General features: G+C 42.4%; 1 long non-coding RNA gene across 1 annotated transcript; it reads right to left on the bottom strand.

Annotated features, from left to right (window-relative positions):
* Window positions 1–1,645: 1,645 nt before the first annotated feature.
* Window positions 1,646–14,206, bottom strand: LOC119746426. Its single transcript, XR_005273747.1, has 4 exons — window positions 14,046–14,206; window positions 4,251–4,809; window positions 3,621–3,839; window positions 1,646–2,908 (listed from the first exon to the last, which is right to left on the bottom strand). It is a non-coding gene; the product is annotated as an uncharacterized LOC119746426 (long non-coding RNA).
* Window positions 14,207–24,314: the final 10,108 nt, after the last annotated feature.

Raw genomic sequence — 24,314 nt, 5'->3', positions numbered from 1 at the left:
AGAACCCTTCTCATCAAAGGTCACAAAGCAAAGATGGTCAATGTTAGGCCATGTCCTACGTATGGATCCCGACACACCCGCTCAGAGGGCCTTAGACTTTGCTGTTACTGGCTCTCAAGCCTACAAACCAAGACGAGGACGGAATTGCATAAATCTGCTGGGCACAATACGTGCTGACCTCAAATGGGCTGGATTCGGACCCCTCCGCACTGCGAAACAACTCCATTGCCTACAGCAACTCCCCCACGACAGGACCAGGTGGCCGAAGACCAATGTGAAGGACTGATTGCGGCTGCGGGATGTCAAATCCGACTACCGCAGCTGCAGTACACAGTATATATATATATATAACAAAGATTAATACCAAAAGTCGTTTACAAGTAGAAAAATCGTGTACAAAGTCTATGGGATTTGCCACGGAACAAAAAGGAGAGAGAAAAAAAATGAGAACAAACAGAAAGGCTTTTCCGCTACTTTGCAGAAAAGCAACACACAAAAAGGGGACAAAAAACCTTAACAAAAACAAAATCTGTCCCCAATGCAACAAATAGACAAATTCTAGCCATTTTTCAGTTTTCGTTTTGCCAATTGCAAGGGTATGTGTACATAGAAGCCTTTTGCAGACATGCAATTGGGAATTTAGAAAAAAAAACCAGAAATTCCAAACCACAACAAGACTTTGTACAGTGTTATTCAATTTATGAATGGCATTCTTGAGAAGTTAAAACCAAGGAAATCGGCTGATCCGAGGAAAAGTTGCTTGCCTGCTTCAGCTCAGGCTAATTTTTCTGTCTGGTGTGACGTCATTTCAGGCCAAAACCCCATTGTTACAACTACTCAGTACCAAAAGTTGTTTTTAACTCTTACGTACCTGAAAATCCACACCCCTGTTTTGGAGGATTTCAGCTGAATCAGGATACTTCATATTGAACAAGTTGGGGTATTTTGATGGATTCAGGACAGTAAGCCCAATAGCACGGCAGGATTTTGATAGATTCAGAATGCTTCCATATTGAGCAGTTGGGGGGGGGGGGGGGGGGGCTTTTGACGGATTCAGGATCTCAACAATTGAACCCCTGGCTCACTGGTGGATACTGATGGACTCACTGGATACCAACATTTGTTTGCATGACAAAACTGATGGATTTTGGCGGATTCAGGATACTTTCTATTAACAATACCCAAGGGGTTATGGTTAATGGTACATTACCGCCTGGAGTGCACCCACTTGGCTACAAAACACTTTTGGATACAATTAAATGGCAAGAACAGTAAAAGCAAAATATAAACTTCCATACAAGCATCCATTAAAAACTGGCTGCGTTTGTGTTATTCTTGCAAGAACCGTGCGAGAACAAATTTCCGGGGTCAATATTTTGTTTTCGAAAATCAAGCTGTGGATGCATCAGAAAAAACCATTTGTGTTGGTGCTCTGTGTAGTTTATGTGACACACACTGTGTATTGAACGTTGAATGGACCGGACAGGATTAACGTATGCGTATATGCCTTCACATCAGATGTTAAGACATAAGGGGACGGTAAGGCATAAGGTTAGTTTCCTTGCAATCAGACCTTAAAAAAGTAAACAATCCAAAACATGACATTTTGGGGGATTTCAGGCAGGAATACCCCTTTCAATTTTGGATATTGTGGTATTGTAAATAGCATTAGCCAATGAGCAAACGTTTCTCAAGTACCTGTTTAATGAGCAGATTTTTTTGAATTCACAAAACCAAGTCATTTTTCCCCAATGTACATTTTACCCTTAATGTACAAAACAACTTAATTTGCACAAATTACGGCAGGAATATCAGTTGATAGAGCATATATATGTGACGTGGTATGTCAAATTCAGGCACATTTGGGCAAGAAGTCAATTTTCAGTTACTGCAATATTAGTGACATATAGGTCTCTCTCAAATGATGCGACTACAGATTGCCACATGCATCTCGGCATTTTGGATTCAAATGTTCTTGACGCTCATCGGCTGCACCTTTTTTCAATTTTTCAATTCAGAAAATTTGAGTAACATGCGCACGTGTTCAGAACATTTTGTCTCACCGTGCACAATGGCGTTGTGCAAATGACAACGTACTTTTCTTAATATGTCTTATAAGAGATACATCTATAGACTTTGCTCTTACAAACACCACTTTTTTTCTGAAATTTGATAATACAGCATGGTTTTGACATACTGTGTCACATAACATATGATTAATACCAAAAACATATTAAAAGAAATATTACTATGTTATTCAGTGGCGGATCCAACATTTACAGAAATGAGGGGGGTGCCAATAAAGGATGCAAACCTGAACATTCAAGCAGGGCACATTGTACTTGATATTCAATGTGGTTGAAAAGTTTCTGTCTTGAATATATCACAAGTGAAGTGAAAAAAAAGGAAAACAGACAAGATGAATGCACTTCCCATTCTGCCCATCTGATCCGCCACTGTTAATACTTGAACAATGCAAATCAACACCGAACTAGGATATATTTTTACATTCAAGAAAGAAGTAAACAGTTACCACATTCCCCTGGTCTTGTGCCTGTGGTCCCCTCCAGTGTGGATCCCCTCCAGCGTGGATCCCCTCCATCGTGGGTTCCCTCCAGTGTGGGTTCCCTCCAGCGTGGGTCCCCTCCAGTGTGGGTCCCCCCAGAGTGGGTCCCCTCCAGTGTGGGTTCCCTCCAGCGTGGGATCCCTCCAGCCTGGGCTCCCTCCAGCGTAGGCCCCCTCCAGTGTGGGCTCCCTACAGCATGGGTCCCCTCTAGCTCCACCTGTATGATCCAGTCTATATGTCTCTGGGTAAGAGGTCTCCAGGTGAGGGCCGCAGAGGGTGCTGGAGCTAAGCCAAGTGGTCTCTTGATCTCCTTCGCAAGCCTTTACTGGAAACCAGCACGGCCTGTTCACCAATCAAACATAATACATAATATCAGATCAAGACGCCGAGTTGAAATACATGTAGAGTCAATTACAAGTCAAATCACAGGTCTAATAATACTCAAGACACACTGTGATTGTTAAAGCATTGCATTTTTTATAACTTAGTCTGAAACCTTCTAAAATCGCATGTGTTGGATTTTACCCACTTTATCGTTCATGTGGTTGTCCGGATCAGACCGGCCACATGTTAGCGGGCAGTGCGGTATGTACAGTGGTACCCTACTGTTGTGTACCATCGTGTGCTGTGCACTCACGCACCACACACTGTATAATTACCGTGCGATACAGTCAGCATCACACGCTTTCCATGTCAGCAGGTCAATGTTTCAACTTTCATCCAGTGGGAAAAGGCTCCATTCAGTGTTGGCCTAGGTGTTTGTATATTCCCTTTACGGCTGGCAAGTGAGATCAGCTTCATCCTGAATCAAGACTCAGAAGCACTGATTTCAACAAAATATACCCAAAGCAGCTTGATTGTACTATTTGTGTCCTTATTTTGTGTGGTTCATTAAACAACACAAAGCATATATGCATAAAAGGGAGGGGAGGAGAGAAGGGGGGGGGGGGAGCCACTGACACCACTGCGTATACACCATGCGGACAGGAGGGAAGAGGCATTTCTTGCATAAGTTCTTTACTGACGGCCCACTTGCAAAGAGTAAACTGCATACCTTGGCAGTCACACTTGTTGGCGATTGTCCCCATGCATTCTTGCATTTGCGGATGCCTAGCTTGGTCTTAGGCCTATCACTAGTCTCCTCCAGCATGGCTTCCAGCGTCAGCCTGTCAGCTCTATAGGGGCTCTGGTCTGGGTCTCTACAAAGTAAGAGGTCGGGGCAGCGTAGGGTATTATGGCTCCAAAACTCGCAGCCAGGATCCTAGTCAGTAGCCTGTTCATAGATAAAAAGCAAAATTAGAAATAATTCTTGAAGAACAAGTTAGAGGCAGAGTTGAGATTGTGTAAATCACAAGTCAAATTACAACAAAACAGGATGAATGAAAGAGGAATATCTGAACAGTTCACATGAATTGCTTGCCAAAAAAACCCAGTGCTGTTAAACCAAACAGTGGCATATGAATTCCTTTGGTGTATTAATTGTACATCTAAACTCCAATAAAATGTGCCGTTGCTCAATGGCTCAGCGCGTTGGGTCTGTTTATTGTATATGTGCTAGGCAGCGTTAGTGGACATACACAGAGCCCAGGAGCTCTTATCTCTATGTGTCCAAGGTCATCTTGCTGTGCGCTTTGGCCAGTTTACACGGGGTCCTTCTGACCACAAAGGATTTGATATGTCATACCTTCAAAGAAGGTTCAAGTGCGCTCCAACCATGACGTGGCTCCAAAAGACTGGTAGATCATCTCACACGTGACGCCCAGTGTCAGCTCAATGGGTTTTTGGCACTGCACCCACTGTTGGGGACTGGGTTAGGGACTAGATGACTCATCCTGTTCTTGTTAGGGGAGTGTGGGCAGGGCCGCAAAACAACCCCACCAAATTCCTTGGTCAGACAGTTGCTGCCACCCAGCTTCAGCCAGAAGCACTGTAACTGCGCAAGGGCCGCTCTTTGCAGTTGGTGGCCCACTTGTACGAAGCTGGCCTATCAGTAATAGCCGCTCAGGTTCAGCCGAAAGACGCTGTGACTGTGCAAGGGCCGCTTGTTGCAGTTGGTGGTTCAGCGCTATTGTGTGAATCTGACCTAGCAGTGACTGCACCTGACCCTTGCTGGTAACCGTCACGATATGGTGTACTTGGTAACCTAGACATCCATCCACCAACTTGATGTTGCACATACTTCTTGTTGCCCGACCCAGCAGGTCCTCTACCCTCTAATTGTAAAAGTTGGCTTCCACTGTGTCCTGCAACATAACGTAGAATGAGAAAGTGATTCCAATCGCTTCTTTAAAGGACTAAAAAGAGAGAGAAAAATCTTCCAATCCAATTTCAAACACAAACAAACAAACCTGAATTTGTTTAATTGGGACTCAGGTTTTAATCCTTGTTGCAGGGACAACCGTACAATTTTTTGTGCAGTACATGTTGTGTAATATAATCACTTAGACATTTCTGGGTTACAAAATTCACTTTTCTAAAATTCCAAAGAAATTCACATCCTATTCAACAACTTTTTCAAATTTTATCAGATCCAGGTTTTGTAGCGAAGCCTCTAATTAACTGGTTAGGGTTCTGTCACACTTCTGCGTATCCTAATTCCTTATGAGTTGCGCATTGACATTTTTTTCATACGCAGTCGTACGTACAATACGCACCTCATATGCATCTCTAGCATTTTGTGTAAGTTTTATGTACGCAGGCATACGCATGGTACGGCCCAATACGCCGGATAGTTTTGGGCATGCACAAAACTACGCTGCGTACGCTGTTACGCAGGTCATATGTTATATACGCAGCACATCGGCCCCGCATCGGTCGAGCGCGATACGAGTACGCTATGTGTTCGTAGGGGATAAGCGGTTCATACGCGGTAATACGCTGATCTCCACGCACCCCGTCAGCATATGAGCCGGTGTATACATGTACATAGCGTACTTGCAGCGAAGATACAGCACACGCTGAACGAACCCATAGCGAATGCCGACGTGCTGCAAGAATTAGTACTGCTCATTCTGCGAGTGGGCAGCGCATTGTACTTATTCGTAACTTATGAGAAACACACAGATAGCGTACTTGCCGCAACTCATATGCATCTCATATGCAGTGGATGCACTGGATTCGTTACTTGTACACTAGATGTGCGTCGTACATTAAAGTCAAAATAATTTTAAAAAATTGACGTTTTGAGCGTATGGCTGGGTATTGAAAAATTTTGATAAGGAACTCATAAGGAATTAGGATACGCAAAAGTGTGACAGGGGCTTTATATTAATGATGTGCATCGAGTCGGGTTGACCAGGCCAAACCGACCCAAAACATTGGAGATATAAACCGAATCCGAACTGAAACCAATCTTAACTCCCTCAAACCGACCCGACCCGACAAAAATTAAGGTGAAACCGATCCAAACCGACCCGACTTGAAAAAAACCCCGAAAAAAACGAATATACCTTGCTTGGACAAAGTTATCATTTTTTTGTGCCTGCCCTTACCCACATGGCATGAATTCTTTTGCAAAACCATCGTCTCTCTGTCTGTCACACTCAGTTGGTTCATCGAGAGCAACTCTGCTTATTGAACAAACGCTTGGTATCATCACGCGGTATCATGAAAACTGTTACAATGTATCTAAACCGACCCGACCCGACCCGAAGTCCGTTTCGGGTCGGGTCGGTTTCGGTTTCACAGTGTTGTAGTCGAGGCCACAACCTCCGAGGCCGAGGCCAAGGCTGAGGCCACAACCAACGAGGCCAAGGCCGAGGCCGAGGCCACAACCGCGAGGCCGAGGCCACCGCCTCCGAGGCCAAGGCCGAGGCCGAGGCCAGCTATCAAAACACGTAATAAAATATAAATCACTAAAACAAGGCTAAGATTATGTGGGAGTTTTAACATCTTTTCAGTTGAATTCACTGATAGTTTAGTCGGAAAAGGGGGGTATCGTGCACCCTCGGAAATCAATTTCTAATCAACGTGTCTAGGTCAGAAAAAATGCGTAGAAAACGATTTGCTATGTTAAAAAATTCAAAAAATGTCCCACGTATTGTTTTTATGCAAATTAGTGCCGCCATTACCGAAAAATCTATTTTTAATTATATCTCAGCCAATATTGCAGATAACTGAACGAACTAGGTGTCTAAACCCATGTTTTCAAGGTCAGAGATCACAATAAAACTATTTTGGAAGTCACCACATGTGTCTGTGGCATAGGAATATGCAAATTAGTGCCGCTAATACCGGAACATCATGTTTTTGGCATATCTCGGCCAATATAGAACATAACTACACCAGTAAGGTGTCTAAACCCATGTTTTGATGGTCAAGTATCATTAGAAGACCATTCACGAAGTAACTATGTGTGTCTTTGGCATGAAAATATGTAAAATATTAAGTGTCGGTTTATCAGATATTTGATTTTTAGCCAATATCTCGGCCAATATTGCACATAACTACACCAATAAGGTGTCTAAACCCATGTTTTGAGGGTCAGGTATCATTAGAAGACCATTTACGAAGTAACTATGTGTGTCTTTGGCATGAAAATATGTAAATTCTAATTTGCCGGTTTATCAAAAAATTGATTTTTAGCCAATATTATATTCAATTTCAGCCAATAGTACAGTTTATTTTAAATATGATGGCTTAAAATAAACTTTGATCATTATTGCTTATCAAAAACCCTTCTGTCAACATTAGCTGCAATATTGGCCGAGATATTGGCTAAAAATCAAATTTACGATAAATCGACACTTTTGAATTTACATATTTACCTGCCAAGGACACGCATAGTTACTTCGTGAATGGTCTTCTAATGATACCTGACCCTCAAAACATGGGTTTAGACACCTTATTTGTGTAGTTATGTGAAATATTGGCCGATATATTGGCTAAAAATCAAATATCGGATAAACCGACACTTTATAATTTACATATTTTCATGCCAAAGACACACATTGTTACTTCGTGAATGGTCTTCTAATTATACTTGACCCTCAAAACATGGGTTTAGACACCTTACTGGTGTAGTTATGTGCTATATTGGCCGAGATATGCCAAAAACATGACTTTCCGGTATTTGCGGCACTAATTTGCATATTCCTATGCCACAGACACATGTGGTCACTTCCAGAATAGTTTTATTGTGATCTCTGACCTTGAAAACATGGGTTTAGACACCTAGTTCGTTCAGTTATCAGCAATATTGGCTGAGATATAATTAAAAATAGATTTTTCGGTAATGGCGGCACTAATTTGCATAAAAACAATACGTGGGACATTTTTTGAATTTTTTAACATAGCAAATCGTTTTCTACGCATTTTTTCTGACCTAGACACGTTGATTAGAAATTGATTTCCGAGGGTGCACGATACCCCCCTTTTCCGACTGAACTATGAGTTTTGGAGTGCCTGGCTTACAAATTTACAGCTTGCAACGGGTTTCCTCTTGTACAGATTTTATTTTTTAAAGAAAGAAATCTCAAGTTTTGTATCACTGAAAGCAAATTACACAACAAAATCAATGGCGTTTGAATCAGACTCATAGGTGTTTGCCCTTTGGAGATACAACAATTTAAATGGCCAAATTTTGAGTTTCAATTCTGTAAGATTTACATCATTTACTTTTGGCATGTTTTATGAATCTTACTTTAAAAAACCTATCAAAATGCTTAATATCATAGGAATCCCCATTAAATATACAACAACTTGATTTTTGAATCAGGTTTTTACCACTCATAACCAAAAAGTTACGCCCCCCCCCCGACCTTCGCACTGTCCAGGCGCGCGCCGAGCAAACACCGCGATGCGACCAGACAATGCCAGATGGCCCGCCGTTACGCACGGGCAAAGCATAGTTCCAATCCCGCTCCACACAACGGGATAAGTGTCCACGCATTATCACTGTTAATACCACGGTACCAGGCAAAGTCTGGCAATGGCCAATCCCGCTCCAAACAACACGGCAACACGGAACATGCGTGCATGATATCACTCAGTTCATCAAAATGACCGTGAATTCTCGGATCATCCGATTTGAATCCAATGGCTTCGAAGAATTTTAAGATCATGGCAAGAGGTAGGGAGTCCAGAGGTTTTGGCCGTATATCTGTAACCACGCAAAATTAGTCAATTTCAAACCGTGCTTATACATGTAATAAGTATCAACATGGCTCTAAAAATACAAAAAAAGTATCCTGGTACCACGAGGAATACTGACTCCTATTATTAAAACATTCATTCAGAACTTTGCATTCATTTGGATGGAAAAACGCACTTTCCATATTGAAATCGCGCTTTCCATATTGACCATTTGCGCCAAACATTACCGTGTGAGCCGGAACTTTCATTTAAATTGCCGTCTAAAAATAAAATCTACTTGATAAATCGTAATTGTTTTTATCATATCTTTATGGGGGGAAAATGGTACGGACTTGTACACTCGATCGTACCCAGAAAGTTCAGACTTTTACTGAAACAATGGCCTATAAAAAGAAATGATTAAGCTTGCCGCACCTTGCTGCAAATTATTTTTAAAGGTCGGGGTACAGAGGCGAAACGAGAAAATTTTGTACAACACTGCAACCAGACTAGTCTACTACCACATGTTATTGTACGCAAATGGGATTGGTGCCAGACTATTGTAGTCTGGCACGCGGTGACAGTTATAACGCTTGCACGCACGTGGAAAACTGAAGCGCAGGCTAGGCGAAGATGCTAGGTACGTGAGTACGTATAAACTATAATGCAACCATTTCCAGTTCATTCGTGCGTACATTGTATATATATGCGTTCGTTTCACGGAACCCACTGCGGCAGAATCTCGAGGGCTTAAATTTAAATTAATAGGAATAGAAAACACATCAAAATGGGCGGCCTCGAGCCGGCCTCGACTGATTCGCCGAGGCCAGAAGGCTCCGAGGCCGAGGCCAAGGCCGAGGCATTGCACCTCCGAGGCCAAGGCCGAGGCCATGAAAATCTGCCTCGAGGCCGGCCTCGAGACCTCCAACACTGCGGTTTCAGGTCGGGTTTGCACATCATTACTTTATATGAAAGCATTTTAAAGAACATTTGTCATCGAGCAGTAGCTTAGTGGGTAGCAAGATGGGAAAAAATGTTGCAACCTGACAGCACTTCCACGATTGTGTACAAAGTCTATGGAGAGACAAGAACATTTTTGAAGTATTTCTTAACAAATTTGGAAAAATTTCTCAGTCCCACATTCATGTCTTATCATTTTTGCAATGAATGACCTTCATTGAGATGCAGTGGCATATCCAGTGGGGGGGGGGGCACTTTGTCCCCCCTGGCGGATTTTTTTGACAATTTTTTTTTTTGTCAGCAATGATTTTAATAAATGTTTAAAGATTTTTCCGACATCAATCCCACCAAAGAAAACCTGCTCAACAACCATTACAATGCGCAGTGAAATGTATAAATGTGTAGTATGCATAATAATGGTCAGTTTTGAGGAGCGCCCCCACTTGGAAGATGGGTACCAGCCCCCCCCCCCCCCCCCCACACTTTTTAATTTTACGGGGGGCAAGTGTCCGGAGGCCCCCCCCCCCCCCAATTTTACGGAGGGCAAGTTTCCAGAGGGAAAAACATGTCTACATTTTGGCGCGGATGTGCAGTTGCCCCCGTGACATCAAAAGCTGGATACGCTGCTGTTGAGATGATATATATATGAAGAAAAAAAAAATTTTCTACGAGTATTACAAGATCCCTAATTTGAATCCCTGTCATCTAGTCCCATAAATGTGACTGAAATACTGGACTACCTCCGTATTGTAAGTCACAAAGCCACGTACAGTCTGTGTGCGGAGCATCCCGTTGCTAGAGGGAGCCGAAAATTATTAAAGATTGAAATTATTTTGTGAGATGAAAATCAACCTAGCTATAGTATGACTGATAAATAGCACCAAATCGTTAAATTCGGTACCTTCAGAGGTCTGGTTATTCAAAAATCATGGTGATTCGTCAAAGAATGCAGACGGTTTTTGACAAGCATGACGTCTCCAGACTGTTTCCCCCGCCACCCTAATAATAGTCAAGAGGCTAAAGGGGTCAAGGAACCAGACGAAAGCTTTAATCATCGACTAAGCGTGCGTCAATTTTGGCAAAGCTGTTACCTGTCATTCCAAAATCTTTGGCACTCTGTAAAGTGCTCGGATGCAATGCGCCACCGCCATGGGCGTCGCCAGGATTTTTTCTAAAGGGGGGCCAAAAAAATTTTTGCCAATAAAAGGTTGCATTTCTCAACACATTCTCGATTTATCAGTTTTAGAGGGGGGCAGGGACATTTTGCCCCCCCCCCCAACTCATTAAATTTACACCACTTTGTCTTCGCGCCTCTTTTTTTTTTTTTTCTTTTTTTTCTTCCTTTTTTTTTTTTTTTTTTTGCTTTTCCAGGGGGGGGCAAGTGCCCCCCCCTTGCCCCCCCCTCGCGACACCCATGGCCACCGCGGATGAAGAGCGCACCAAGATGGCGCGCTTCGCTGCAGATTTTGGAATGACAGGTAACAGCCGTGGAGCCTTTGCCAAAATAGACACACGCTCAGTAGATGATTAAAAGCTTTCATCTGATTTCTTGACCCCTTTAGCCTCTCGACTATTATTAGGGTGGCCGGGAAACAGTCTGGAGACATCATGCTTGTCAAAAACCTTCTGCTTTCTTTGACGAATTACCATGTTTTGGGGGTAACTAGACCTCTGAAGGTGCCGAATTTAACGATTTTGTGCTATTTAGCAGTCATATTATAGCTAGGTTGATTTTCATCTCACAAAATAATTTCAATCTTTAATTAATTTTCGGCTCCCTCTAACAACGGGACGCTCCGCGCACAGGCTGTACGTGGCTTTGTGACTTAAGTCCAGTATTTCAGTCACATTGATGGGACTCAGTATCTCAGTATCTGTCATCTGGCTGTTCATTTTCATCCACTATTTTGTTCTAAGACTGAGGGGTTTTTTTGAGATAATTTTTGAGGAATTTGTTTTTATTCAAAGGAAAAACATAAATTAGCCTAAGTGGTACAACCTGGAGTTTTATACCTAATTTCCGGACGGTCCCGTTGTCGGTTTTTGCTGCTGTCAGTGACAATGGCACTGATGATGACACGCCCGGGCTAAATTTGTGTTAGCTTGAGTAACTCCAGCCGACATGTTCCATATTCATTCACATGTAACGCTGGAGGAATAACAGCTGTTCGTTTCCATGTGGTAGCAAGAGACCCTAAAAAAACGGCCTCTCCAAAATTGTCCGAATTTCACCTCTTTTATCCCACCCCAGAGTTCATTTACATACTTCATACATTCAGCAGTCATTTACGAAGCTAATGATCGACTAGCTGGAGTTACCCAGCCCTGAATTTTATCATTGGGTTGTCATGTAGGGCTGGAGCTAATTTTTCACGTAACCGAGCAGCGTAGGCAGGTCCCAAAAAAAATTGCGAGGTTTTGAATATGAGGTTTACCACCCGCATCACAGCTTTGGTACTGGAACCGCAACCGATAGTGCATGAAACAGTCATCGGGTGTTACGCTTCCGCGTGACGTCATGCGCCAACAGCCAGCGCAGCCGGCAAAAACGAGTAGTTGACAGCACTCTGTGCCTGGTAATCGACCGCCATTCATTGTACACAATTTTTTTGTGCACAAACCAATTGCGGTCTTGGCCATGCCTGCAAGGTTGTAAGGTTAGCGGTTATTCCTCCTTTTTTCACTGCAATTGTAGGCTGAATCTTCATCGTGGATCGTTTTTTACTTCAAGGACCTGTGTAATGGTTATTCCAGGCAAGTTTGGGGTGAGTTGCAGTTGCAATTAGTGTGTAACGGGGACAAAATTGAACATTTTCCAAAAATGGAAAAAAGGAGGAATAACCGCTAACCTGACAACCTTGCAGGCATGGCCAAGACTGCAATTGGTTTGTGCACAAAAAAAATTGTGTACAATGAATGGCGGTCGATTACCAGGCACAGAGTGCTGTCAACTACTCGTTTTTGCCGGCTGCGCTGGCTGTTGGCGCATGACGTCACGCGGAAGCGTAACACCCGATGACTGTTTCATGCACTATCGGTTGCGGTTCCAGTACCAAAGCTGTGATGCGGGTGGTAAACCTCATATTCATAACCTCGCAATTTTTTTTGGGACCTGCCTACGCTGCTCGGTTACGTGAAAAATTAGCTCCAGCCCTACATGACAACCCAATGATAAAATTCAGGGCTGGGTAACCCCAGGCAGCTAATGATCGACTTGAAACAGACCACACAAAAAAAGTGAAAAATCTTGACGATTTCGTTGGCTTGTCCGTACAAATACGCCAGTTCCAACGGCTGTCTTCCATTTTGTTTTACCATTATGTAAATGTATGCATCACATGATGACATCAAAAAAATCTGCGAGCGCGATGTTTGTGGGTACCACACCGCTTTCAGGCGCCGCAAGTGAGTTCAATTTTCGTCTGGTGCTTTGTCACGGAAAGCAGGACAACGAGAATGCCCTCCACGGCAACGCACCAGACGAAAAATGCGGCGCCTGAAAGCGGTGTGGTACCCACATACATCGCGCGCGCAGATTTTTTTTGATGTCATCACGTGATGCATACATTTACATAATTAGTAAAACAAAATGGAAGACAGCCGTTGGAACTGGTGTATTTTTACGGACAAGCCACCGAAATCGTCAAGATTTTTCACTTTTTTTGTGGTCTGTTTCAAGTCGATCATTAGGCTTCGTAAATGACTGCTGAATGTATGAAGTATGTAAATGAACGCTGGGGTGGAAAAGAGGTGAAATTCGGACAATTTTGGAGAGGCCGTTTTTTTAGGGTCTCTTGCTACCACATGGAAACGAACAGGTTATTCCTCCAGCGTTACATATGAATGAATATGGAACATGTCAGCTGGAGTTACTCAAGCTAAATTTGTGTGATCTCGGTATCTCTAAATTTGGCCCAAAACATCCAGTACTAGCCCCATAAATGTGGCCTATTTACTGGACTGCCTCCGTAAACATAGGCCACACATCCACATGTACAAAAATCGTGTCGACGGAGCCAAATTTTGATTTTCACATTTAGGCTTAGTTTGTAGGGTTTTTTTGCTTTAGAAGCATACTCACCCTCTTTATAGGCTAATCAGAAAGTGCTGCCTTTTTCAGATGTATATTTTTCGTGAAATTTCCAGATTCATTTTTACACGTTTGCGTATCAAAATTTCAACATGAAATTTCACAAAAATTAGACATCTGAAAAAGGCAGCACTTTCTGATTAGCCTGTAAAGAGGGTGAGTATGCTTCTAAAGCAAAAAAACCCTACAAACTAAGCCTAAATGTGAAAATCAAAATTTGGCTCCGTCGACACGATTTTTGTACATGTGGATGTGTGGCCTATGTTTACGGAGGCAGTCCAGTAAATAGGCCACATTTATGGGGCTAATCCAGTACAAGTTCCAGCATTAAGATGTTGATACACTAAGTTAACTTACATTTCATATAGAAGGTGAAATTTCCCGTTCTTGGCCGAGAGCCTACGTGTCCTGCTGGAAAACACGAGCAACCCATCACATACCATACCAGCACTGGCAGTGATGGACCCGCCCTTCTCATGCCGTACGTACAGTACATGTGGGCCAATGCAGCTACCCGACTCGTGGACGCACATTCTTTCGTTTTACACGCGGTTCAACCGCGGCTGTGCTCTTATCCTATCAAAAGCCGTGCAAAACAATACGGTGTCATATGAAAACGCGTCTCCTACAAAAACTGGATTCTGTGACCCGTTATTGGTTAAAGGTAAAGTCCATCTCTTGTAATTTGTGCATTTACTGTTTGTTTGAAGCAACGTGCTCAGTCAAAATAAAAGTCATGATGTTTAGCAAGTGCACCCGCGTGAGCGCTTCGCTGAATAAAAAACGAAGTAGGGAAATTTGCCGCGGAAATTTTCAAAATGACAGCTTGCCAGAAAGAATAATTTCACAGGGCGTTTAGCCCCCTTACTATCTTTCAACCGAGTATGTTATTTTTCAACAATAATTACCTCAGTTACTTTTTGGATAGCTGCCAATGATGGACTGTACTAGCTTTAAACCTTTCCACGTGACCGCCATCGCTCTACTAAATTATTCTTAGGCATGCGCAGTAATTAAGCAGACTGGTGATGGTCACGCGGGAGGGTTTAACCAATAACAGGTACAGAATCCAGATTTTACAGGAGTCCTAGTTTCATATGACAACACCGTGTTGTTTTGCGCGGCTTTTCATTGGATAAGTAGGGAGCTCTGGAAGTGCCATCCGATTTGTTCAGACACTGACATATTTTATCTCCGGATGACGACAAAATACAGGCAAGATGACGACATCCTGATAATAGGATGACAACATCTTAAGACAATGTCTTCTGGCATGATGGCATCCTGAGATAGTTTATTAGGGGATGACGACATCCTGAAAATAGGATGACGACATCCTGAGATAATTTATGATGGGATGACGACATCCTGAAAATAGGATGACAACATCCTGAGATAATTTATTATGGGATGACGACATCCTTAAAATAGAATGACGACATCCCGAGATATTTTATTATGATATGACGCTGACATCCTGAAAGTAGGATGAGGACATCCTGAGATATTACGGGGTGCATTGAATCCATCTTGGAAACGCATATACATCATGACCTCTCATCATCAAATAAATACCTTGTATATACAGCGATAGGGTAAATTGTTTACAAGCCGCACGTCCACCTGTGCGTATTGAAGATGGCTTCAATGCACCCTGTGATAAATTATGTCATGATGTCGTCACTCTGCTTCCAGGATCCCATAACAAACTATCTAAAGATGTTGTCATCCTATTTTTTCAGAATGTCGTCATCCCATAATAAATTGTATGAGGATGTCGTCATCCTATTTTCAGGATGTCGTCATCCCCTGATAATTTATCTCAGGATGTCGTCATCCTACTTTTAGGATGTTGTCATGCCCTAATAGATTATATCAGGATATCGTCATCCTATTTTCAGGATGTCGTCGTCCCATAATATATTATCTCAAGATGTCGTCATCCTACTTTCAGAATGTCGCCATCCCCTAATGAATCATCTCAGGATGTCGTCATCTTGCCTGTATTATGTCGTCATCCTAAGATAAAATAAGTCAGTATCTGAACAAGTCGGATGGCACTTCCAGAGCTCCGTAGTATACTACTTGTACAGCAACAATTTTCTTTTTCTTTTCTGATCCGAGGCTCTGGAGGATTTAAAAAAAAAAGGGAAATTAAGTCCAAAATCCGCACCAAGTTGAAAAACAGTAGCCTCCACTCCAGCTTTTTTTTTTTTTTAAATGCCCCATAGGAAAGCGCACAGGTACCCCAGATAGTTGTGTACAGCGCCCTCTAAAAAAAATCTTTGAGAGTGACGTTTCTGAAATTTCGGACTTGCTTTGGCTCAGAGTCATGACGGTTTACGTAATCATTTCGACATCTAATTAAACAATCCAATGCAAGCATAGCAACTCTAACATTGAGACTGTCGACAAAAATTGATGTTTTCAAAGCAGAACAAAGACCGTTACCAGTATATACAAAACGTGACAAAATAACATCGCACTGGAAGTGAAAGCTGTGTTTCAAACGAAACCGATGTTTACGAAAAATCGGAAGGTATGCACTTGGTATGACGTACGCCCACGTGATTGCGCGCACCGGTGGTGGTGTTTTGTTTTGTGACACTGACAGGCGCAGAATGAATGGATAATATTCACGCGTGGTGGTTGTTGTCTGCGTGCGCTGCACATGTGTAGCCTAGCCTGCAAAAACTGTAACAATGCCCGTCTCGAAAAATTTGGTGTCGTTGCCATGTTGGGTCATGCAACTTTCTCCAGATTCGTTGTTGAGGAACGTCTTGTATCTCCACTTGTGAGGTGGTTTCAGTGTGTCCGCCATCAACTCGATTTTCTTAAAACCTGAAAAACTGCAAGACGTTCATGGTCCGGTCGTGAGTATTTAGCAGGGAAAGAATCGTATTACCAAGGTTGCGATCATGGCGATTTGCATTCACAAAGCGCGGGATTCGCAATGGTACCAATCCTGTTGCATAAACTGCAGATCTAAGATTCTCACAGAATCCTATTTAAACTTGTTGAATTTTGAGCATGTTAAGGAAGTGACAATTAAGCTAGTGGTTACTCACGTACATCACAATATGTGCACCCCCCCATGTTGAAGCACTTGAAAGTGTTCAACATATTTAATTGGCCTGATCGAAGATCAATCTGATAATTGACAATTATTATGCACCCAAAATAGGGCTGATGGCTTTCAGGGACTTCATTAATCCTTGCAACATATCTCTCTCTGTTATTTTAGTATCTATTGTATCATAGTGGTTATGTGAAGTAGTTTTCTACAGGAAATAATTAATGCTGGGTTCCTTTATTTTCAATAGGGCCCAAAGAAATATTGATTGTGAAAAGAATGCAAAAGTCATATCCGTCACACCTTTTGTGACGGAAATGACAATTATTATATTAATTGGCTTTTGGAGGTATAATTACCTTTGCAAGTTGTTTACTTTACAAATTATGGCAGTAGGTACATATTGAGAAATACACTGGGACATGCACTTTGAGGGGGTTTTGAGGGAGTATTGTAACAAATGAGCATCTTGTCCATTATTTTAAAGAGTTTTTAACACTGCACATAATAGGAGTCGTTTTTAAGTTAATTTCACTGCGTAAAAATCTCATTTTCATTCTATATTTTTTTGATTTATAGTGCCTTAAAGTGTCGGGACATGAAAGTAGACACTTGATACTGAAGAATGACCCATAGGCCCCTTTTTAATAAGAACTTGCTGGGAGTGTACATGCAGGAAGCAATTCATGATAAACTATCTCCAGCATTTAGGATAGAGATAAACCCACGAATGATTCTAGCGGAAGGTTGATGCATTGGCAGTTGTACTGTTTAACTATGTTCACTATAGGGTGTCAGTGGGTACATTGATTTTTTTGAAAAGAAGCTGAAACCGTTAGAAGCAGTAAGTGAAAATTTACAAAAATCCACTTGGACAAAAGATGTATATCATACATTTAATTTAGCCAGTTAAACTGTGCACATTAGTTTACTTGTGCTTTTAACAAATTCAATAAATATATAAAATCTGATATCAAAAAGTAATTTCATCCTCTGCAGGCTGAGTGTCAACATTAAACTGAAATCCACAGGCAAAAGGGGAACTATGTATTGGTGGAGTGAGGAAATTATGGATGTGACATTTACACATTTAAACATTTAAAATAATAAACAAAGTTCTAAATCGTATTTTTCCAAAGGTTTTAACAAAACTCAAATTTTAAAAACAGGAACCTATTTTCCGCTATCTTCCTTTGAGTTGAGCACGCATAACAAAAATAATTCAAACCTATTCAATTTGCTAAAAGCTAAGGAGAACTGCAGTACTAGATAACTTTCAGGCTACGTGCTCATCTTTTATTGTTTTCAATGACAGCCCTCTTTTTATTATGTTACTCGTTTATTATTAAATTATTGTGTCGATCATGTTGGTCTGCACAATGGGCAGTCATCAGTCTTTGTGAAAGGGCTCAACATTGAGATGGTTCTTTAAATGTTTGCTAAACATTTACAAAATGAAACGTCACATCCTTAGAAGACATTGGAGGAGGAGGTCTAAGAGATTGGAGGAGGAAGGGAATTGGGGGTCTGTGGATGTTTGAGCTACTACGTACATGTAGAGGGTAACAGATGTCTCTGATGGTGATGCTGAAGTTTTGCAGAGCTATCGTCTGTTTGCTGACCTTCATTGCTAGACGGACAGAGCATGGATGTAGCTGCTTGATACTCATGATGATGGTGTCCCTTTTGGTGAGTGTTGGGTGTTCACTGATTTCCTGTAATTCTCCCCATCTGCCATGTGCTCTGTGTTTGTGCTGTCTGGCGTTGAGTTCTCTTGCTGGTGTACCCAGTGTACACCTTCTGCATTCGCAGGGGATGCATCAGGTTCGGTCTTGGAGGCTTGCTTGTCCTGTGGGCTATTGTGGATCTTGTGGGTGTGGAAAGCCCGGATACCTTTGTCATTTAGGAAGTACTGGATGTGATGAGAACTGCTTGTGTTGGGCTGTGTAATAGGCGGGGTGAGCCTAGTGGGTTCGACCTTGGGTGTAGGGGACCCTTTGGTAGGTGAAAGACTTTGGATCTTGCGTCTTGACTGGATGAGCCTTGAATCTGTTGTGTTGTAGTGCTGTCTTGACATGGTAAAGTTGTTGCCGGCCAGGATTGTGGTTGCTGATGCAGGCTTCCCGGACAAGGTTGCTCTTTGACTGGTGTTTGGATTTCCGGGTGCAGGAAGGATTGGTTGTGGATGTTGCCAGTCAGTGTCTGTCGGTCATCTCTAATAGACTCAGGGGTCGAGGGTGTTGTCAGACTGTTTTCAGACCTTAGCATCCAGGGATGAGATTCAAGGCGCCTGATCCTCACTGCGCCAGATGCTGCTGTAAATCCAGTTGAAGTCTTTCAGGACCTGCTGGAGGTCCCATGCTGTATGATGAAGTGATGAGAGTCTCATCCGTGTACTGAAGACAAACTCTTGGTCTCAGATCTACGAAGGCAGTACTCCTATATGAAGGCATTGACTAAAACTGGGGATAGAGTTGATCCTGTGGAAGTTCCAGAAGGCTGCTTGGACAACTGGCTGTTCATTGGAAGAAAGACAGCAGGATGTAGGTGGGTCAGAGATCATGAACCTGGTTTGGAGTGTGGGGCTTCATATTTCTGCAGGGCGTAGTCAAGTCGGAGTCCCCCTTGGCACCGAGGCATGAGTAGCCTGTGGGGATGGCAGTGAATATCTGGTAGCCTTCATCGGGGTTGACCATGGTGTAGTTGGGAACACTGTGAGGTTGCGATCATGGTGTCATTGGGATCATCACCCCCACCATCCCCATCACCCCCACTGGCGGCCGCCACCACCCCCCTCACCCTCACCACCACCATCACCATCACCTGCTGCGCTGCCGCCGCCGCCGCCGCCGCCGCCGCCGCGCTGCCGCCGCCGCCGCCGCCGCCGCCGCCGCCGCCGCGCCGCTGCGCTGCTGCGAACACCTCACTTGTGATCCCAACAAAGCCATGTGCAGCTTCAGTGGAGACTCCAGGTATTCATCACCAATCCCATGGGTGAGGCATGTCTCAAGGTCTCGGTCAGGAAACCTTCATGAAGACAAGCTGTGTGAGTGTGAAACCCTCTCTCTGGATTAGGTTTGTGATCTCCTACCCATCTACATCCTGCCGTCCTTCATCCAGTGGACAGGTCAATTCTTCAAGCAGTCAGCTGGAACTTCCACAGGATTAACCCCATCTCCAGTTCTGGCCAATATCATCATATAGTTCTGTACAGCTTTGGTGGATTTGAGAGCAACAGTTATCTTCAGTTTGTGGATGACACTTTCATCATTTTATTACACAGCACAGTACCTCCAGCAGTTCCTGAGACACTTCAGCTGGTTCACACACAGCAGCATCTGGCTCACCTTGGATCGAATCTTCTTCCTGGATATTGAGGCCTCCAGGCAGTCTGGCAGTACCCTCAGCCCTTTTGTCTATCAGAGAGCCACACATTGACAGGCATCTCCACAATCAATCTGTCCAGTGCCCTGGGATCTATTCATCAGTCATTGGCACCCTTGTCTGGCAATCCTTCATCGTTGACCACGATCCTTTCCTGCGACAACTTTGCTATGTCAAGGCAACAATCCAACACAACCGATTTGGGGTACATCAAGTTGAGACACTTGATCCAAAGTCTTTCACTGACTGAAGTGTTTCGTATACTCAAGGTCTACCCATCAGGTTCATCTGGTCCATTACACTTCCCTTCATAGGCAGCTCTTATTGCATTTAGTCCTTCCTGAATGACACTGGCATCTAGGTTTTCCATGCCTAACATGATCTGCAATAGCCTACAAGGATGAGTAAGACTCTGAGACCTAACCTGATGTAACACCTGTGAATACAGAAAGGTCTGCATTGGGTACATCGGTGAGGATCTTAGCACTGGACTCCATGAACACAAGGCGCATGGTTCTTTGAGGAGATTGCAGGAAATTTTTGATAATTCAGCATTTTACCGATCGGTAGCACCTCATCATAAGTATTGAGTGCCACAAAGTGCCGAGTCTGAAAGGCCTTGGATGTCTGGCACAGGATTTTTCTGCAGGACATCAGTTCCATCATCAGTGATATCTGGAGTCCTTTGCTGTGCTAGCATCTCAATATTCCACAGGCCTCCAATACTCACTCCACCAATAGTTAACATCTAGTTCCCCTTTTAGCTTGTCTGTGGGTGTCTGTCCTCAAAACTCAGCTCTGTAAGTAACATTCATGTACATGTACTCACTTGACATTCTATAGTGAACGAAAATTGCCCTTTCTTGCCTTATGTTAATTGTCCTGTCTTGCCTGCTACCTTTCTTGCCTAAAGTGCCAATATTTGCCTAAAGTGCCAATTAATTCTTACCTAAAGTGCCAACTATTTCTTGCCTAAAGTGCCAATTAATTCTTGCCTAAAGTGCCAATTAATTCTTACCTAAAGTGCCAATCCTTGTCTAAAGTGCCATCTCTTGCCTCAAGTGCCATCTCTAGCCTCAAGTGCCATCTCTTGCCTCAAGTGCCATCTCTCGCCTAAAGTGCCATCTCTCGCCTAAAGTGCCATCTCTTGCCTTAAGTGCCAACTCTTGCCTCAAGTGCCAATTCTCGCCTAAAGTGCCAATTAATTCTTACCTAAAGTGCCAATCCTTGTCTAAAGTGCCATCTCTTGCCTCAAGTGCCATCTCTAGCCTCAAGTGCCATCTCTTGCCTCAAGTGCCATCTCTCGCCTAAAGTGCCATCTCTCGCCTAAAGTGCCATCTCTCGCCTTAAGTGCCAACTCTTGCCTCAAGTGCCAAATCTCGCCTAAAGTGCCAATTAATTCTTGCCTAAAGTGATAATTCTTGCCATGTTGTCTAATGTCTCTAGGCCTATTGCCATCACTTGCCATAATTACATCCCTTCTTTACCGATACTGTCTACGTGCAAAATGTTGTTCCAATCAAAGCTGCCATGCATCAACCCTCCTTGTCAGGCATGTACACTCCCATTCTAGACACACAATTCTAGTTCTTACCTCAGTTAGTTGCCTTCAACTTCAAGTCATTGGCTGGATTGAAGGTCTAGTTCATTAGGTTTTTTTAGGTTAAGATTAATTCAAAGTAATCCCTAGCTAATTTGTAATTAGTCATAAAGAAAATTGGGTAAAAGTTCACACTGAAAGCCACAGCCCTTTGCATTGTTTTATTTCAATTAATTGTACTGGATGTTAGTATTGCTCTTGCAAGCAGGTCATCACCCACATTAGGTAAACCATGCAAAGCCAAACCATTGGCACCATTTGTCTTTTATGTGGACGGCCGCACAAGTAATGCACATGTATGCATATGGTGAGTAACCACTTAATTTTGTCACTTCCTTTGAAAAACATGTTCACCAGAGCTCTTGAAATAGAAATTGTTTGGAACAAAAAGAAAAAACAAGTCTATGAACCCCCCCCCCTTATCCTAAATCTTGACTTTGTGACTCAGCATGGCAACACTTTTAAATCTTTGATACTTGATAAAAAAATTAATTCTACTATTAAATACATTCAACATTTTCAAATTTTTTTTAACTTCAAATTTGTGTTACTTTTTATTGTTAATTACTTTTTGATATGCATTTTGTTGGTGTCATTTGACTTTTCTTTATTTTCTAAAGAATTTGGGGTCAGAGAAGGCAAACCCAACTACATGTAAGAAGGATTATGCTGTTTTCACTAGCTTATTAAGTGAGTGTAAGTGTTGCCTCAAGTAGGCGTTCTCAAGTCGAAACTTTGTGCTTGTCCACGTAGTAAGTGCGAGGACATAAATGTCAAAAACAAATCATAATTTCTGATTTCAAAAAAAATACATTTTAAAATGACAAGATATTTTATAAACAAATGCTCAGTGAACCCTCCCTCTCTGGGGGGGGGGGGGAAGGGGGGGGGGGCAATTTCAGCAAGTCTAGCCCAGCAGTCAAATGAGATTAAGTGACTGTTTTTAACAGTTTAGTGCTCCCTGTCTTCATAAAGCAGGATTGACTGGCTGTGACTGTTTATGCAACCTGATACAGCTATGCTTTGACTGTCATATATTGATAAGCCAACTGTGACTTAAAAACCTTTCAATCTCCTGCTTTTGTCTGTTGATGGAATGGACTGTCACAGTGCCTATAAACAAGATCTGACTGTTGGTGACAAGCCCGAGTAAAAGGCATGGGAGGGGAAAAGAAGTGAAATTTTGACTCTGTGACTGATCAAACAAAAGATAAATGTTGAAGTCTACTTAACAGTAATGGCCGAATTTAAATAATTGTCAGCAGTTTATTACTTTACTTTGTCTTCCATTTTATTTTGGTACTAAAAATCAAGAAAAAAAAATTGAACAGAAGTCAACACCAGGGCATACAAGTTTTACTTGGATCTGCTGATTTCCTTGTTTTTAAGTTTTTGTGAATGCTATTACAAATTGAAAATACCATACAAAGTCTTGTGTGATTTTAGAGTTCCTTGTTTTTTTCCCCTAAAGTCCCAGTTGTATGCCTGAAAACAATAAACGTTCATGAGCATTTGAATAATCATTATTTAGAAAAAAGTTTCCAAATATCTTTTGATAAAACACTGAGGCACACAGTATTTCAAAAGGGCTTGTTTGACTTTTTAGAAATGATTCAGTACAATGTTAGGCTGTAACATGATTTATTTCAATTGATTATTTTGCTTGAAAAATATTCCTGAACTAGCAATTTGCTCCCTATGTTCCTCCAGTTACACGAATTAGGAAACTAGTATTTTTAAGTTGGTCACCAGTAATCCTCACTGTTTAGAGAAAACATATCCCCATCTATAGGCAAGAAAACTGAATGAGTCAGTGAACAATGCAATAAAATGACAGTGACAGCAGTTACTAGATGCAACACATTTATTAGTAATGTAATGCTAAAAACACGATGGATGCAATCCTTAGCAGCCTGGGTAGGAAATGGACTCGTGCTTCAATTGCATGCCTCCACAGTATGTGCTTCTACCCCAGTTTGAGTCAATACAGTGCTCGCTATGCAGCGCATCCAAGCCACACATTAAATAATGGATGTATGCGTACTCAAAGGCCCAACCAATAAGCATGTCGGCTCGTCACACTGATATGGCGGTGCAGTCTGGACCTCCAGCTGTACACAGTGCAGCGTATGACTCGTAGCGTAGTGTAGTGTAGACTTACCATCGGGTAAACTGTTCGTGTGCTCCGTGCCCTGGCTAGCAACAGACTGATGTGCTGCGCCTCTTCATGCAAGTACATGTACATGTACGCCCTCAATGAAAGCGCACTATGCAACTGATCACGTGACGTGCTTCATAGCAACACTCGTAGCGATGTATGATTTGCATTACAATGGGCCCTCTTTAATTAAGCCAGGGTGTCCCGACCTGAAAGCTTATACACAATAACTCACAAATTACATTCATAAAAAATAACAATTTTGCCAACATGAAAAGTTACCTCTTGTTAACTGTGGTACTAGAGATGTCTTACACTCCCAGTTTAATTTGTTTTAATTAAGAGAATACTTTTCAGAACATTTTCATAACAATTTAAGAACCATTTAAGAACCTTTTCCAAACAAGTTAA

This window comes from Patiria miniata, unplaced genomic scaffold, assembly GCF_015706575.1.
Source record: "Patiria miniata isolate m_02_andy unplaced genomic scaffold, ASM1570657v1 HiC_scaffold_7, whole genome shotgun sequence".
NCBI lineage: Eukaryota > Metazoa > Echinodermata > Asteroidea > Valvatida > Asterinidae > Patiria > Patiria miniata.
Note: the sequence above shows the minus strand (reverse complement) of the source record. Positions and strands in the feature narration are given on the sequence as shown.